The sequence below is a fragment of the Corvus hawaiiensis genome, chromosome 26 (genome assembly GCF_020740725.1).
Source record: "Corvus hawaiiensis isolate bCorHaw1 chromosome 26, bCorHaw1.pri.cur, whole genome shotgun sequence".
NCBI classification, from domain to species: Eukaryota; Metazoa; Chordata; class Aves; order Passeriformes; family Corvidae; genus Corvus; species Corvus hawaiiensis.
The window spans coordinates 23,853,332-23,861,133 of record NC_063238.1 but is presented as its reverse complement, the minus strand read 5'-3'; positions in this window follow the sequence as shown (position 1 = coordinate 23,861,133).

The following is a 7,802-nucleotide window of genomic DNA, read 5'->3' as shown; positions in this document are numbered from 1 at the left end:
GAACAAACAAGGTGGGGTTTGATTGATTGTTTTCATAGACTTAAGTTCCTTGTCTCCTAAAATCTCCTCTGCCGTTACAACCTCAGGACCTCTCCCAAAGCCCACTGTCTATAGGGCACATGCTATGCTCAATCAAAAATCTTTGAGCACAGTCCATCAGGCTGGCAGCTCTCAGCCACTGCATAAGGGCTGCATCCACCTGCCTTTCCTCGGCACAGGCATTTCATTACACGCTTTGTCCTCTGTACAGCTGCAGTTTTTCACAGGCCTTATTTATCTTGAGATTTCAGCTCATCTTTCAAATTTGCTTGAAACCCAGTCCCAAAGTTTTTCGGGGGAATTGCTGAATGTACAGAGAGATAAACAACATAATCTCATAAACCTAACTTCAAAGGCAACCAGGCTAAAAAATGCCAGGTTTTAATTTCTTATCCTGTTCGTGCCAAATGTTGTCTAACATTTCGGCAGCATGTGAAATGCTGTGGCCCTGAGAGCTTCCCTCAATATCCTATCATGAATATAAAATAAACTCTGATAAATGTAGTCAGTATAAAATAAAATGAGTTGAAATCGGTTGCTGGGATGCAAAACTGAAGCTGACAGGCAGTTGTGAGGAAACTTGCAAGAAAATGCTTATTTTATGTATTTCTTTGGGGCTTAGCAGCCTGGAGCTGTCAAGATGGTTTTGCACATGCTCGGCAGCAAAAACAAGGGAACTGAGCAATTTTACCCGTAGAAAATATAAATTTGTACTGCATTAAGCAAAGCTTCAAGATTAGAAGTGCTATTAATGCCTATAACTTGAATAAAGTTACTTTAGTATGTATTTAGGGGCCTAAGTTTTCCTTGTAAAACTACATTTTGAATTTTTTTAGTAGCCTGTTGTGATAATTTTGCCAAGGGCTTGTGAAAATTTAGGTAAAATATATTAGTAAATTCACCTTCATCCACAGCTCTATCAAATCATTCAGATACCAGTAAGTGATTAATGCGGTTTTTTTACTCTAGAAATTGTCTTTTATAGGACCACCTCATAAAATGACCTTTGAAGTGCTGTCTCATTTTACTTTTAACTTCAAATTATTATCTGATAAACAATTCACTGTATTAGTAATTCCTTGGATTACCTTACAGACATATAGTTTCAATATGTGACCCATTGATCCTTTTAATGGCAAATGTTTATAGTGAGAGTTTAGAACTTGGCATGTATCCTATAGGAGCTATGCTGTTTCATTTTTTAGGTCCTCCAGAAATCCTCAGAACATACCCTATAAGACTTGCACCTTAGCATTTTTTCCTGAGCCCTTCAACTCCAACAACTACGTTCTATTTCTAAAGAATGCAAAGAAAACAAATAATTTATCTTTAAAAAATAAGAGACAAACTCACAATAAATGCATGCAACATGAGAAGCTCCGAAACTAAGTGGCACAACTGATTTGAACCAAGACATTATGGAGCTTTTCTCCTGACAAACAACATTAAAATAACATTAGCTAGTAAGAACAAATAAATAAAAAATAAGTCCAAAAATAAATCAAAGTAGGTATAATAGAATAATGTTAGTCTCACGTTTGCTTCAAGACATCCTGTCTCTTCTGGCAACACTTTTTAAGTGTTATCCTGCTCACTCAAGAGCAGTTACACATAGTGGAAATGAATACAAGCTAAGAGTTCTGAGTTCCCAAATCCCAATGGCTATTGTTAGCAAAGAGTAAAGAACTGTATTCATCTATAAATGATAAGGATTACTCTGGATTCAGTAATTCAGTAATTCAGCCCTATGTGAATAACTGGGATAAGACTGACGCACAGTGAATTTATCAATGCCATGCTAAGTTAACTCAAACTCGTACCTGCAGCCCCAGAGGACTCAGGTTCAGTCAGTGCTCCCAGTGGAGTGGGTGCCCAACCAGCTTCACACATCCCAGGGCACAGCGTGCCCCTTTCAGCACCATCCATCTTGCTTCCTGTAGGGAGAAATGGTGAAGAAAATAGATGTGATGGGCTCTTTCAGTGTGTCTTTGGAAGACATGCAAATACCTCAGCATTAGGCAATCAGATAGGAATGAGAATATAATAAAATTATAATGTATAAACCATGTATATTCTACTTGCAGGCCTCTGTCTAGCCAAGTTTTTAAACATTCATGTTAAATCTCCTTGTTGCTGATGGTGGGGATATTTCATTTGGTTTCTTCAAAGTTCTAATGACTGCAGCAGCATCCCCAAAACACTTGCTCCCTAGCTGCATCTCAAAATAGTCTGAATTATCAATCTTACTCATGTGTGATGAACTTTATTCTTACATGCAGCTTTTGAGTTCATATCTAGTATTGTAAGATCAGTGCAGGTAGAGAAACAAACCGGATTTTCCCTAAGAAAGCAGATACACCCAAAGCAATGGCACGATGCCCTTTTTCAAAATCAGCTCTCAACAGCTCAAGAATTTGCGCACTTTTACAATGCCGCTAACGTACTTGAACACTACAATGAAAGGAAATAAATGAGATTCAGAACCTATACATACATACAAACATATATATATGTATGTGACAGCCTCTCCACCCAGACCTCTCAAACCCTCCTTTCAGCTAATGGATTACTGGAAGTTATTGCAGCCCTGTAAGTGCAGCCAGTTCTTGACGTTTTCCCCCATCTCATACATTGAGGGTCAGAAATTAAGTTCTTTAGAGTAAATTCAGCTCTTAGTGACCCCTCTGCAAACTTACCTTCGTAAGTTTCAGCTTTTTCTAAACAAGGAAGACCAGCATCTATCTTCCTTTCTCAGAAAGGTCAGTAGGAAGCAAAGAACAGTGCTGATTTATCTTCATCACTTGGTGACAGGTTCTGTGAAGGCAGTTGCCATTTTACATTACTTTTTTATCAGAATCAGGGAATGTGGTAACTTGCAATTCATCATTTCTATGCCATTTATTTGTTGGGTATCCTGACATCCTTCTTGGATACTTGTCACTGTTGACAAGATGTTTGCAAACATCTTTAAATTATTTTGGTGGAAAGGATCTTTGCATTGTACTGACAGGTGAATTGGAGGAATGACCCTTAGGGACACTTCCAACCATGCACTAACTCTCTAATATAGATACTTAAATCCACCCATATACAAAATCATTTGAGGATTTGAATTCAAGGTAAAGGATTACTCACACAGGACTCACTGGTACACTGATTCTTTGGCTAGATTTGTAATTTTTATAAAAAAACTAGACTACAGATAGATGACGAGGTTACATAAGGTTCGATGAGGCAGAGAGAAAGGCCATGTGAGATCCAGCAGCTCCAACTTCTTTCCACTCAGTGATGGAAAATAGTAGCCTTATCCACAATTCATGTTTTATCACTGGCACCAGACAGAGAGTCAGAATCTGACTCATTTTAGAACACTGGGGGTGGGGGAAGGGAACAAAAAAGAAAAGAATACTCTAAATGCATGCATCCTTCACTAAAGTCTTTTGGTTGGGTCAACTTACAAGAGTGTCCTGAGGACGAAGGGTATCCGTTGATCCAAAAGCACAATCAGACTACAAAGTAGATGAACAAAAGATCTCATTCCCTTGTGCAAAGCTTGAAGTTCGGCTTGCAAATCACAGGCAGCGGCCAAGGAAAGAAATAAAGATAGGTAAGACATATTCCTAAAAATGTCAATAAATGTTTTATTCCAGAAAGGTTGTAATAATCAAAGGATCTTACTTTTGCTAAGTGGAGGGAAAGAAGTTCAAAACCCTAGAGAAACACACAAAGGCTGCATAAAAATACACCCATATGCATATGATCATGTAGCCTGAGAATCAGCACAGAAAGGTATGTAACAAAATCACAACAGTCAGGATTTTAAGCAAGCAGCTTTTGGAAATGTAGCTCTTAACAGTAGGAGAGAACACGACAGAGCTGCCAACTCTTCTTTTCTTCCCTCTGCAGGCCATAAATTTGCAGAATCATCTCCTGGTCTCTGGGGAAATGCCCTTTGCTAGGCTGCTTTTCCTCATTTTCCTGTTCCCAGAAAAAAAAAAAAAAACACCACCACAAAGACCAACCAACAGTAACTCAGAACATCTCCATTTTCTAGGAGCAGCCTGGTTAGCACCAAGGGTCACCACCACTGAGCCTTCCAGTCCTGACAGCATTCACCAACTTCTAAAATCTATTCCTATGGATTTCCTGGGTTGTCATTCCTGGTGTATGTGAGGGTGACCCCCAAAAATCCTGCCATCCTCTTCTAGTATGGGGATAACCCTACCTTGTACTCATCTACTTTTAATTAATTACTTTTAAGCACAAGAAAGAATAACTACACACTTGTGGAGAAAGGATGGGAGGGAAGAAGAACGAAAAGCTGTTTTAGAGGGGAAATAAAAGATATCTGGAGTCATTTTCTCCCCTCCCCATCCCTCCATTTCTTCTTCTCATGTAAGAAAGTAAAGTAAGAATGAGTGTAAATAAACATGCATATATGTACTTTCATATGTAAATGTTTCTAACTCTACAAATGAGTTTTTGCTGCTGGCTGCCGCCTGAGAGTCTGAGATAGTGAAAGTGCAAGTCATCAAACAAAAAGCTGTGAGGCGAGCAACAGAGAAAATGCATCTAAAGAACAGGAAAGCTGCTTAAAGCCTAGGTTTTTAGGAGACCAAGTTCCCTGGTCAAAACTGCAATAAGCAAGACAAAATAAAACATTCCACAATAGAGGAAAAGTGCAGGAAATATAAGAATAGTAGACAGCAGGAGAGTATCTGTTCAAGGGACAGCATATGCAAAGGTGAGTAATGTCTAATTCCTTGGATCTGTTTCAAATGGCAGTGTTCATGAAATCCAGAGGAGTGGAAACGGTGTTCGGCAAAAATAGCGCACTTAAAGGGGAAGGAGTGCAGCATCTATTGACGCACGGGGCTGTTAGCAAACAAAAACTGTGGTTAGTGGCAATTAGGGTTGTTGCAGGAGATGTTCCGTTCACTCCAAAACTGAAAATAATGGAAAGGACAGAATGGAAAGGCTGATGTTTTCCTTCCACAAAACTATTAACACTGCCTACAGTATTGCAGCCTACTTCACAAGGGGTTCCACCATATATTTCCTGGAAATATCAAAAAGCAATACACACTTGTGCTTCATCTAATGCATACTCCAGTCTGGGTTCTTTATGCACTTTTAAGGATTACAATTTTTCCTGTATCAGTTAATTTTTCATCATGTTACCACGAAGTGTTCAAGTACCTCTAAAAACGTATAGTCTATATTTGGGTGGTTGCCATTTCAATGAGACTTTTCTACAAAATAAAGCATTTTAGCTTATGTTAAAAATGAACTCTGTAACATAACTTGAAACAAGTTGCAGCAAATGCTGTGCCATCATACCATCTGTGTTCAAGTACAGCTCTAAAGCTCTCCTCCTATTGCTTCCTAAAGTGGAAAATAATGGTAAAAAATAAAAACAGATAAGATGAAGAAGCACTATGTATTGGAATACATTATGAACCTAAGCCTTACAACGTTTGTTTCAAAAAACCCCTCTGTACCTGTATACTCCAACAAAGCATTGTCCAGAAACCAAAGAAGAAGGTTACATTCTTCACATTTAAATTAAGCAACAGTGATGTTCTCACCTGACACAGCAAGTAAATTCTGGTGAGCTTCAGTCTACACAACATTGCCCATTTTGGTTTTTTTAGCTCTCTCTACATATCGTTGGAATATTTCCAACAATATTCCATAGGAACATGAGCGAAATTCATTAAACCTTGGAGTTAATGGAAGGAACTAGAACTGACGAGAAATAATTTTTTAAATATCCCACTGTTATATTAATGTCTAAGAAAACAGAGGCTGATGGGCAAAACTTACATGGAATAAAATATACATTATGACAAACCCCAAGATACATCTTAGGCCACAAGGAAAAGTAGTAAGAAATCCAGAAACAAACTCTGATGGTAAAATGCCACCATGGAAGAACTAACTGCTCTTTATATGATACAGTGAAAAAAAGCCCAGTTCTTAAAAAGTCAACTTTATCATGAGGAGCTTAAAGTAGCACTTTTCTGATATTTAGTCAAAATACAGGATCACTGTTTTGAAGATTAAAGTGACTCCATTCTTATAACTTTCTCACTCTCAGGTCTACAGTCACTTTGTCACTGCAGGGTGGAAGGAAAACAAGGACCATGCCGGGAAGCTATCCTGGAACTGCCTGGAAAAGACAGAGAGAGGCGTGCAGGCAAGAGCAGGAGGCAGCGCATCTGCGGGAGAATCTGTAGATGCTGTTTTCTCTGGTACCGAACCAACCTGCACCCTGCCACTCTAGAACGCAAATACATCCATAACTTATTCTTGCTTTCCCAGAAACAAGCACCTCACTCTTCCTACGCTACTCCCTCACACTACCCCACCAACAGATTTTTATGACTGTCGACATAAATACAGGCCCGGCCCCTGCCGGGGCTCTTCCTGCGTGAGTTGCTCCGAACAGTCGAGCGAGTCCTTTCGGTGCGGGCGGGAGTGGCTGGGGAGCTGCTGCCGCTGGACTCGCAGCGCGGCTGCACCGCCGGAGGCAGCCCCGGCGCGGGACCCCCGCCGAGGTTTCCGCGGTTTGCGGCCGCCTGCAGCAAGCCCCGCGAGGGAATCCCCCTCCCACTCTGGAGATGCCCCTGTCCCATGGCACTGCCAGATTCCACATGAGTCTAGAAGAGAACCTTTAGCCTAACTGGCCCTTTTCAAAAAATACATCGAGCGGCTTTCTCCATATTATTATTCTCCATTTTATTTCTAATCCTGTGAGACAGCGCTGATCCCAGAGCCCAGGAGAAAGCAGGAGAGGTCAGGACACTGCATACTTGAGACAGGGATTCAAGCTGGGGCGTGCTGTTCAGAAAAGGGACAAGTGAATACCGACTTCCAAGACCTTTAGGAAACACTTTTTTTTTTTTTTTTTTTTTTTTTTTTAGAAAATGAAAATGCCTTCCCAACAACAGCAATGTTTAATACTCTTCCTACTCTTGTCAGCACGTTCTCATCAACGTTTCGGTGGTGCTGTCTGAAATGCCCACTTGCCTTTCCAAGGGAGAGGCTTCCAGAGGGACGGTCCTGCGCCTGCAGAGCCGCTGCGCTCCCATCTGCCAGCCCCGGGTCTCCCAGGGCCCTGCCGCCACCCCCGGGTTCCCATCCTCTTCTACACCTCTCGTTTTTAACCCACAGCATGTGTCGGGCTCCCGGTGCACGATGAGGCTCCCGGGGCGCGGTTCGATGCGGAGCCGTCCCGCAACCGCGCGTGTGCCGGGACAGTCCCGGTCCCCCCCGCACCCTGGGGGCTCAGCCACCTAGCCACGCGCGGAGCTCGGCGGGGGTTACTGGGGACACTGGGCGCTCTGGGCAGCACAAAGCCTGGAGAGCCCGCCCGGGGTGCGCGGGGGGCGGCGGTGACATCCGCGCACACCCGGCGGCCACACGAGGAGGCGGTGCTGCCGCCCCCGCTCTGTGCCGCAGGCGCGGGCACAGCTCCGCCGCGCACGGGCGGGTGCGGGGGTCTCCCCGCCGGGCCGGGGCCGGTGCTGCGGGAGAAGCGGGACGCGGCCCCGAACCCGCGGCGCCCCGGGCCGCCCCGCTCGGCTCGGTGGGTGGGGGCGGGGGGGTGCAGGCGCGCGCCCGCGGGCGGGGCCGCCGCCGGCTCTGGGCGTGTCCGCGGGGTGGGGGAGCGAGGAGGGGGGAGGTTCGCGCGCGCCCTCGCGCGCCGTTGCCATGGCGCCGCTTGACGTCACGGGCGGCGCGCGGCCCGCGCGGAGCGG